Here is a 10,317-nt window from a genome sequence, read left to right on the forward strand (position 1 = left end):
GTCACAGTTTCCATGGGTCCGGAATCTGAGTGTGGTTTAACTGGATGCCCCTGACTCAGGCTCTCCTATGAGGATGCAGTCAAGGATTCAGCTGGGACTGCAGGAGGATGTGCTTCCAAGCTCACCCTTGCAGCTGTTGGCACAGCTCAGGTCCCTGCTGGCAGTTGTCCAGAGATGTCAGTTATTTGCCACAGGAACCTCTTCATAAAGCATCTCAGAATATAACAGCTGTTTTCCCCAGGAGCTACCAAGTGAGTGGGAGTAAGAGAGAGAATTCAAGATAATGTGCAGTTTTTTGAAACAATGTCAAAATGACATACCATCACCTCTGCTGGGTTCCGTTAATAGAAACAGTCATAAGTCCAGCCTACACTCAAAGAAAGGGTGTAAATTTACACAAGGAAGTAAATACCAAAGAGGTGGGGATCACTGGGAGCCTCATCGAGGATGCCTACCATCATCATGAGTGGATGGAAACCACTGGATGAAAGGCTGATGGAGAACTTCATCATCAGAGGCACCACCACATGAATTCACTCCTCAATCTATTATGAAGGGGACAACCAGCTATTGTTTGCCTTCTGTTGTGAAGCAATCTGAGGTATACAGCATCATCTCATGAAGTGTCCTTTGCAAAAAGAGTTGAGTCTAAATCTAATCAGTTCAGTTCAGTTGCTCAGTCGTGTCCAACTGTTTGCCACCCCATGAATCGCAGCACGCCAGGCCTCCCTGTCCATCACCAACTCCCAGAATTCACTCAAACAGGTCCATCGAGTCGGTGATGCCATCCAGCCATCTCATCCTCTGTCGTCCCCTTCTCCTCCTGCCCCCAATCCTTCCCAGCATCAGAGTCTTTTCCAATGAGTCAACTCTTCACATGAGGTGGCCAAAGTATTGGAGTTTCAGCTTTAGCATCAGTCCTTCCAAAGAACACCCAGGACTGATCTCCTTTAGAATGGTCTGGTTGGATCTCCTTGCAGTCCATGGGACTCTCAAGAGTCTTCTCAAACACCACAGTTCAAAAGCATTAATTCTTTGGCCCTCAGCTTTCTTCACAGTCCAACTCTCACATCCATACATGACCACTGGAAAAACCATAGCCTTGACTAGACGGACCTTTGTTGGCAAAGTAATGTCTCTGCAAGCCTTTAGCAAACATTTAATTTACAAGAAATATGGATGACAGAAGAAAAAGTAAATAACATCATGAGGGTAAAAATCTAGATTGAGGGACCTTCTATAGGAGAATGGATCTATTTATTCAGTAAGTCAATTGCATGGGGAAAAAATGAAATTCTCTATATTAAAAGAACTTTGCTGCTAAGTTGCTTCAGTCGTGTCCGACTCTGTGTGACCCCATGGATGGCAGCCCACCAGGCTCCCCTGTCCCTGGGATTCTCCAGGCAAGAACACTGGAGTGGACTGGCATTTCCTTCTCCAATGAAAAGTGAAATCTCTCAGTCGTGTCTGACTCTTAGTGATCCCATGGACTGCAGCCCAGCAGGTTCCTCAGTCCATGGGATTTTCCAGGTAAGAGTACTGGAGTGGGGTGCCATTGCCTTTTCTGAAAAGAACCTTAAGAGAAGTAAAAACCAGTCTTCTCTTGTGGCTCAGCTGTTAAAGAGAAGTAAAAACCAAATGCGGTATTTAACCTTGCTTGGATACCGATTGAAACAAGTCAACTAGAAAGTATTAATTTTGAGACAATAAGGGGACTTTGAACTTAGACAGGATCAAGGAATTTTTGTTCATTTTTTTGGAATGATAATGGCATTGTGACTGTGAAAGAAAATGTCTACATTTTTTCTGAGTTGCAAGCCAAAACATATAAGGATGATAGACCTGAGGCCTAAGGTTTGCTTCAGAATAGTTCAGTAGATACAGCAAACACAACGACAAAAGGAATAGATGAGACAAGTGTGATAAAATCTTGATGAATATTGAATCTCATACTCTAATAATGGGTGTATACAGGTTTATTGTATAATTTTATTTATTTTTATGAATGTTTAAACACTTTGATAATAAATATGGGAAGAAAAGATGTCAGGACTAGATGGTTTTATAGCTGAGCTCTAGTTCGATTTTAAAGAATAAATTTCTATTATTATTTAGGTATCTATGACCTCCAAAAAAGGATGAAAATTCCCTAATTCATATTGTGAAGGTAACATAACTTAAAAAATATCTTTGGAACTGTTAGGGGAAGCACACTGACTGAAACCGCCCACCCTGGTCAGGCACCATGGTAACCATTTGCCTGAGTTGTTTTACAACAGGAGGTTCTGATAAGGAACACGGAACTAATAAGCCTTCACCAACCGGAAGAGTTTGGGAAAGGTCAAAAGGAGACACCACATGTCTGACCACCTCCCAGAATCCTCTCTGGCATCCATCTTGGCTGAACAAGGGGTGCACCACCAGGAAGGACTCTGAGTCAGAATGATTGGCCAAATACAACCCGGAAACGAATCCCATCACCATAAAACCCAAGACTGAAAACCATGTGACAGAGCTGTTCTCCTGGGTTCCTTTACCCTACTGCTCTCCACCTGGGTGCCCTTTCCCAATAAAATCTCTTGCTTTGCCAGCATGTGTGTCTCCTCGGACAATTCATTTCCGAGTGTTAGACAAGAGCCCAGTTTCGGGCCCTGGAAGGGGTCCCCCTTCCTGCAACAGAACTGTCACATGCATGAAGAAAAGTTTTCAGTTTTAAGTGTACAGCTTGAGGAATTTTTGCACACTGAACTTAGTCACAAAGAAAAAAACAAAATATTATGGGTAGCCGAGAAACTAGACAGTACTCCTGATGAAGATCCCCTCTATTTTGAACTAAAACATGATTTTAAAAAATACTGCAAAAAATGCAATGCTATATATAAAATAGGTTAACTAATAAGAGCCTACTGTATAGCACAGGGAACTCTACTCAGTACTCTGTAATGGTCTATATGAGAAAAGAATCTTAAAAAAGAGTGAATATGTGTATATGTATAAACTGATTCACTTTGCTGTACACCTGAAACTAACACAACATTGTAAATCAACTAAACTCCAACAATTGTTTTAAAAATAGTGTAAAAATGAAAACTTCATGGGAAATAGATGGGGAAACAGTGGAAACGGTGTCAGACTTTATTTTTTTGGGCTCCAAGATCACTGCAGATGGTGACTACAGCCATGAAATTGAAAGACGCTTACTCCTTGGAAGAAAAGTTATGACCAACCTAGACAGCATATTAAGAAAGCAGAGACATTACTTTGTCAACAAAGGTCTGTTTGGTCAAAGCTATGGTTTTTCCAGTAGTCATGTATGGATATGAGAGTTGGACTATAAAGAAAGCTGAGCGCCGAAGAATTGATGCTTTTGAACTGTGGTGTTGGAGAAGACTCTTGAGAGTCGTTTGGACTGCAAGGAGATCCAACCAATCCATTCTGAAGGAGGTCAGCCCTGGGATTTCTTTGGAAGGAATGATGCTAAAGCTGAAGCTCCAGCACTTTGGCCGCCTCATGTGAAGAGTTGACTCATTGGAAAGGACTCTGATGTTGGGAGGGATTGTTGGCAGGAGGAGAAGGGGACGATAGAGGATGAGATGGCTGGATGGCATCACTGACTCGATGGACATGAGTCTGAGTGAACTCCAGGAGTTGGTGATGGACAGGGAGGCCTGGTGTGCTGCAATTCATGGGGTCACAAAGAGTCGGGCACGACTGAGCAACTGAACTGAACTGAACTGAAAAATGAGAACTATAGAATAATTTTGGCTTCCCTGATGACTCAGCGGTAAAGAATCTGCCTGCCAGTGCAGGAGATGCAGGTTCAACCCGTGGGTCAGGAAGATCCCCTGGAGAAGGAAATGCAATCCAGCATTCTTGCCTGGTAAATCCCATGGATGGAGGAGCCTGGTGGGCTACAGTCCACGGGGTCACAAACAAAGAGTTGGACTTGGTGACCAAACAACAATGCAGACAAATTTCACATACATACAGGCAAAATTTCTAGGTAATATAATAGGAAATAGAATCCAAAAGTATACTTTAATGTCCATATACTCATATACAAATATTATTAAAAATTTTATTGCTCACTATTGTTTCTTATACTCTGAGTTCTTAATAAAGTACATATTTTTCAGTAAGAGATTGTGGATAGTAAGTGATTTTAGCTCTCATATGTTTTTAAATGTATTTATTTTTATCCCTACTCTTTAAAAAGAGTTTAGCTGGTTAGATAATTCCAGATTTACTGTTTTTCCTCAGGACTCTGAGTATATGACACCATCACCTTCTGACATCTATTAATGAAAGTTCCACTATTGATTTGTCATTTCTTTGTATGTTATCCATCTTCTCTCTTTTGCAAATAATATTTTCCTTTCTTGCTTAACACTCTAATTTTGCTGCACTGTTTCTAGTATAGATTTATTTTCATTTTCTTGCTAATCACTCTGAGATTTTTCAATTCAAGATTTCACATGCTTCTTCATTTCTGGAAAATTATGTCATTTATTTTCAAGCATCATTTCTTTTCCAGTCTTCCTATATTCTTCTGCAACTTACATTGGATATATTTCTGAACTTCTAATGCTACACTCTATTACTTTTAACTTCTTTCATAGTTTTCTCCTTTATCTTACTGCGCTATGAAGCTTCTCCCTAGTGCTATCTTCCATCTCATTAATCCTCTCTTTTCAAATTATCTAGTATGCCACTGAGATAATTTATTAAGGGTTATCATTATTATCATTTTATTTTCAAGACAATATTTTTCCCCAAGATTTCCAATTTGTTCTTTTTCAAATTTTGTTCTTGCTTCATAAATGCTAGGTCCTTCCTGATGTTTTCGGGCAGTTAGCATGCTATTTTTTAAGTTCTCAGAATGATCTCTGTAACTTCAGTTGTCAATTCTTCCATTTGTTGAATTTGCTATTACTATTTGTTGAATTTACTATTTTTGTGATAATGGACTTCTTCATATGCCTAAAATATTTTAAGAGCTATTCTTGCTTGGGAGTTCACTTCATATGCACTCTTCTTTTCATATGGTTTAAATTACCTGGTCCAGATGGATTTCACCAGTCCAAACCAGGCATTATATTAGCAGACCAATGTAGGTCTTTTACTCCATAATAATGGTTTAATATTGAACCTTACATGCATATTTTATAGACTCAGTTCCTATTTTCCATGGGGCCGCTGCTTCTTTGCTTTTCACGTATAAATTCACTGCTCTCAAAAGAAAGATCTGTATCTATGATGTTTTAATGAACTACATATTTCATTTAAGAAGGCGATAACGTTTTTGGGTAGTCAACCTGAGGATAAATGACCAGAGACTTATGAACTAGAGGTGGGGAAAGAGGATGTGGCAACTGCTGGCTCACCACAAATCTCTTCTCGCTGTCATTCTTAATGTCTGAAAACTCATTCAAAATGCAGCGCTTCCACTTCACAAGCCCCTTGTAAAATCTCCATTCCAGATCCCTTAGATCCATGAATTGTTTTGCTGCAAAGAATCATATTTTCAAAGAATCACACAATGGCCTTATTTAACCCCCAGTTACTTAGAGATGCTTCATGAACAGAAGGAACCTTTGACGAATTCAAGTCCCCTTCTCCCTTGTGTTTCTGAACTTTCTGAATAAATCTGTTTCTGAAGTTTTGTAAACTAAGGGGGAACCTATATTGCCTATAAAGCCATCCTCTACATGGGAAATAGAGTGGGCTGGCTAGGGCTGGAGTGGACCTTTCAGGGCCATCACAGGTAGAGGTGTCTCCTCTGGTGTGAATCTAGAGAACACAGAGTACCGAGGTCTACAGGACATAGAAAAGGATCCTAATGGGTGGTTAAGATGAGTGGAAAGACTGATCACAGTACATTTCTGAGTGTCATTTCTCCCAAGACACTAGTGTAAGGCCTGAGTATAAAAGGGCAGTGGTTTAGCCAGAATCTGGTTGTTTTCCCTTCACTTTCAGGACCTGCCAGCTTAGGGCATCATTAATAGTTTCAACCTCTTCATGGAGGTAATGAACCATGGAAAACTCAAGCCAGCATATACTACGCAGTCCCCTCCTTAGCTGCCATTGCCCTTTCCCTTCCCTTCAATTCTTTTCATGGCTATTAAGGATGTGTTCATGGCTAAAAGCAAAAAGAACAATAAAAAACGAGATCTTAGGCAGGGGCTTGGGTGTAAAACCCGAGGCCAAAGAGCAAATAGGAGTGTAAAGAATATCAGGAGAGCAGGAGAAAATGGGTCAAGCAAACAAGCAGCTGGGCTAATCTGTTTCTAGTGGGTGACTCTGGCATCTTCCCTGTGTGGTGATATTTGAGCAGGTCACCTATGGCCGAGATACTGCTCCTGCCCCAGTCAGGTCCCCATCCCTGGGAAGGGTTTGAGTTTCCCCAGGTCTGTGAGGTAGGAAGCCTGTATAAATATTCTACACATGCCTGAACTAGGAGACAGGGGCCAGGGACTGTTCTTTGATTCAGATCTGGCCGTAGTGTTCAATGGCCTGTCCTAGGGCCCAGTTGCCAACGTTGAGGGAATTTGACAGGATCTCAGCAGGCCTGGAATAGCAGGAATATTTGGTGAGGTCATTCAGTTCAGTTCAGTTGCTCAGTCATGTCTGACTCTTTGCGACCTCATGAACCGCAGCATGCCAGGCCTCCCTGTCCATCACCAGCTCCCGGAGTTTACCCAAACTCATGTCCATTGAGTCGGTGATACCATCCAACCATCTCATCCTCTATTGTCCTCTTCTCCTCCCGCCCTCAATCTTTCTTAGCATCATGGTCTTTTCAAATGAGTCAGCGCTTCACATCAGGTGGCCAAAGTATTGGAGTTTCAGCTTCAACATCAGTCCTTCCAATGAACACCCAGGACTGATCTCCTTTAGGATGGACCGATTGGATCTCCTTGCAGTCCAAGGAACTCTCAAGAGGTGAGGTCGGAGAATGCATGATGTTGATTAGTGAAGAGCTTTATGTTGTGATCTGTCGTGGACACTACGGGTTGATTCACTCTATACCGTGTATAATGCTTTTCAGCTTTCCTCTCCTCAGAAAGTTGAAAGCTAAGATCTGTATTGACCAGGATTCCTTGCAGTAATGGGTGGCTATTGGACACAATTCTGGCCAAGAATATGTGTGGAGAGGTCACCTGAGAAGGGGTGTTCTGAGGAAGCATCGCTTTCCTATTAAAAGAGGACAGAAGTAGCCAATGTGGCTCTTTCTCTTAGCCCCCCTTCCTCCCTGAAATGTATCCATAGCACCTGGAGGTACATACAATTTTAGCCATGAAGACAAAAACTGCACACAAAACGATGGGGAGCATGGGTTCTTGACAACACCAAAAAGCATTGCTCTTGCCCTTGTCTGCCTCCAGATGGAAAAATTAAAAAACTCATTTGATTTTTTTCTGTAATTTTTCATAAAACACATGCCTAATCTACATAGTCCTCTAGGATTTATCCAGAGCAAGAGAAGATCATGTGATAGGAGAAGAAGAAAATGGCAGCACCCACACCCTTTTCCTCCCCCGGTTCTTGGAGCTAGTAAGGATGTGTTCTATAACATTCTTTGGTATATCAGGACACCTAAAGTTCTCCTGGACTGAGAAAGATTTAGGGACTGGCTGACTGATACAATAATAGCAATAACAAGCAATATAGAACAGTAAAAGATGAATTGTTACAATTAAACCTAAGTACTGGATATCCCTCATATGGATGCCTACATGGCTTCATGCATATTCCTTGAATAGACAGGCCATGTCTCAGAGATTCTGTCTCCAAGATCTCAGGAAATGAATTCGTGGAGGCAGAAGAGAGATTTTAACATAGAGTCTGAAAGGGCACATGAGAGAACTCCAGAAGAAAGGACAATTAGGCCCCTAAGGGTGGCAAAGCTGTAAATGTTTCAGACCTATCAAACATTCAAAGCCTTCAGCACTTCTTTAGTAGGCATTTTGCAAATTCTTCTTATTGATTCTCAATACTTTCTATGCTTTTTCGTCTCTGGGCATACTTCATCTATGTGCTTTTGTGGACTATCTAGGCCATTCCTACAGTTTTCCTAATTTCCACTCTGCCTGGGCTCCATAGCATACTAGGTGTGACTTTGCAAAGGAATTTGAGACCTGAATTAGGCTCTGTCAAGACATCAAAGCAGGGAATTACAGTGAAGATTCTTCCAGCATCTTGAACCAAACATGATTAGAGTAATCAATACATTTCTTTAAATGTGTTCCTTCAGATACTGCTTTTAATATATCAGTGGAGGTGCCACAATATTTGCTGGTTTTGAGTCAAGAACTTCAGAAGGTCTCAAATATTTTGTCATTGATTTAACATATTATTATAGCTACAGAGAATAACAAGATATAATTTTCCTTCCTTACATAATGAAAATGGAAATCTTAAGACACCCTATCCTTGCTAAAACTAACCATTGTATGTTTTATAACATTTTAAACTTTCTGTGTGTGGCCTTTGGCTTTATATGGGTGTTTCCCTATTCAAAACTAAGATATGGCTTGCTTAGAGTTCATTCACTCAGAGCTCCCTCACACTCTCCATTAAAAAAAAAGGAGGAAAGGAAGGAAGGAAGAAAAAGAAAAAGGAAGAAAGAAAAAAGAAGAAAAAAAATCAGATATGAAGTTTCTTTCTGTTGTTTGGGTCCTGTTGATAGCTTTGATAGAGATGCAATAATAACAAAAGGATAAACATTTGTGAAAAAATATTTTTAAAAACCTCCAATTGCAGTTGAGATAAGATACTTAAACAAAAACCATTGCTCCATAAATACTTGACTTATTCATCAACCTGGAAATGATAGTGAGTCCAAGTTTAACTGGCTCACTTTATAAATGTTTAAATGCTGTGCCTCAGTAGCTCGCCTTTCAGGGGTAAATCTGAGATGTGGCCCTCAAAGTTTGATTCCCTGTTCTCTATTTCCCCCATCACTATGGGCAGCGGGTGCTTCAGTTCTGAACCTCAGAACTGCACGACTCCCTTGGATCAAGGACTCTAGGAACCAAGGTACGATTTGCAGTCTGAGTCCACTCATTTCCTTCCACACGGCCTTATCTGTTTAGATTACCTGGATCGATGAGGAAGTATTTAGGGGCTTTATCTTCAAAGATAAACTTCTCTGGAGAGACACAGGGAATGCCCAGCCTGCACAGTATTTTGGTGCTCTGAATTTTCTTCTGTATGGTGACCATTGACTCGGATTTGGAGTGATCGATGAGAATCTCGTGAGGAAAAGTGTGCACGGGAGGAGGGATCCCATACTCAGAGATTCTCTGCTGGGATTTGGAGAGTCTCTCCACGGGGGAGAGGGACCTGGTAAGCAAACTGCGGTGCAGGAGCTCAGACATAGACTCAGGCCGCTCTTCTTTTCTCACCACCTTGCACGTGAAAACAGGTAAGGAATCATCTGCTCTCCCTTCAGTCCTCCCGGTTCCATTCAGGAAATGCTTTTGACTGAGCATTCTCTGTGCTTCACCAGGTGAAATACAGTACATTTTCAGGAGATTCAATTTCTTGTTCTCCTTATTAAAATTCTCAACAAATGCATGTAATTCTGGCAGCTGTAGAAAAAAAAAAGTGGGGAATCAGGAGACTGATGAAAACGTCATTGTCTGGTAGGCTCAAAAATCCTAGAACAAATAGGACAACAATCCTACAAACAGAAACATCTATCTTTGAAAGATAACTTTGCCTAACTAATTAAACAAAATCAATCGTGGGTCGAATTTTTCGAATTCAGGTTGACAGAGGGTCAAGTCGTAGACTGAGTCCCCAAAGGGTATTATTTTTGTTAGGGGAAGCACACTGATTGAACCCGCCCACCCTGGCCAGGCCCTTTAGCAACCATTCGCATGAATTGTTTTATGACAGGAGATCCTGGTAAGGAATACGGAACTAATAAGCCACCACCAACTAGAAGAGTTCGGGAAAGGTCAAAAGGAGACACCGCGTGTCCGTCCACTTCCCAGAATCCCTCTCGCTAGCATCTATCTTGGCTGGGCGATGTGTGCGCCACCAGGAAAGACTCTGAATCAGACTGATTGGCCAAAGACAACCCGGAAACTAATCCTATCACCACAAAACCCTAGACTGCGAGCCACGTGGCAGAGCATTTGTCCTGGGTTCCCTTATCCTACTGTCCCAAATCTCTTGCTTTGTCAGCACGTGTGTCTCCTTGGACAATTCATTTCCGAGTGTTAGACAAGAGCCCAGTTTCGGGCCCTGGAAGGGGTCCCCCTTCCTGCAACATTTTGACACATTGTTAAATCCAATGAACTAAAACGA

Source organism: Budorcas taxicolor, chromosome 8, assembly GCF_023091745.1.
Source record: "Budorcas taxicolor isolate Tak-1 chromosome 8, Takin1.1, whole genome shotgun sequence".
NCBI lineage: Eukaryota > Metazoa > Chordata > Mammalia > Artiodactyla > Bovidae > Budorcas > Budorcas taxicolor.